This window comes from Henckelia pumila, chromosome 3 (assembly GCF_033568475.1).
Source record: "Henckelia pumila isolate YLH828 chromosome 3, ASM3356847v2, whole genome shotgun sequence".
Classification (NCBI taxonomy): domain Eukaryota; kingdom Viridiplantae; phylum Streptophyta; class Magnoliopsida; order Lamiales; family Gesneriaceae; genus Henckelia; species Henckelia pumila.
In genome coordinates, this window is record NC_133122.1 from 173654297 (window position 1) to 173654842 (window position 546).

The following is a 546-nucleotide window of genomic DNA, read 5'->3' on the forward strand; positions in this document are numbered from 1 at the left end:
AAATTATGATTAGGCCAACGCCTTAACAAATCTTTGTAACTTTCCCATGCTTCATATAGCTGTTCTGACTCATGCTGTTGAAAGGTACTGATCTCAATCTTCAGCTGGGTGGACTTGGCCGGTGGAAAGTATTTTGCTAAAAATTTCACAGTCATGTCCTCCCAAGTTGTTATGCTTCCCAGTGGTAATGATTGCAACCAGCTCCGTTCCTTGTCCCTGAGAGAAAAAGGAAACAAGCGTAAACGTATTATATCATCAGAAACACCATTCATTTTTACCGTATCAGTAATATCTAAAAAGGTGCGCAAGTGTAGGTGAGGATCAGCTGTGGAGCTTCCATTGAATTGGTTCTGATGAACCATGTTGATTAATGTCGGCTTCAACTCGAAGTTGTTAGCATTTATTGTCCCTCGAGCGATTCCAGAATAGTGAGCCTGGATCGTCAGCCTGAAATGATCTCTAATTGGCACCAAGGGCAATTAATTGACATTTTCTTCAGCCATGTTCTGTTGTTCTTCTCTTCTTGCTCTTCTCAAAGCACGTGCA

The 546-nt window shown here is 41.6% G+C and overlaps 1 non-coding gene across 1 annotated transcript; it reads left to right on the forward strand.

Annotated features, from left to right (window-relative positions):
* LOC140894183 (small nucleolar RNA R71) lies at positions 1-106 on the forward strand. Its single transcript, XR_012153729.1, has one exon. It is a non-coding gene; the product is annotated as a small nucleolar RNA R71 (small nucleolar RNA).
* Positions 107-546: the final 440 nt, after the last annotated feature.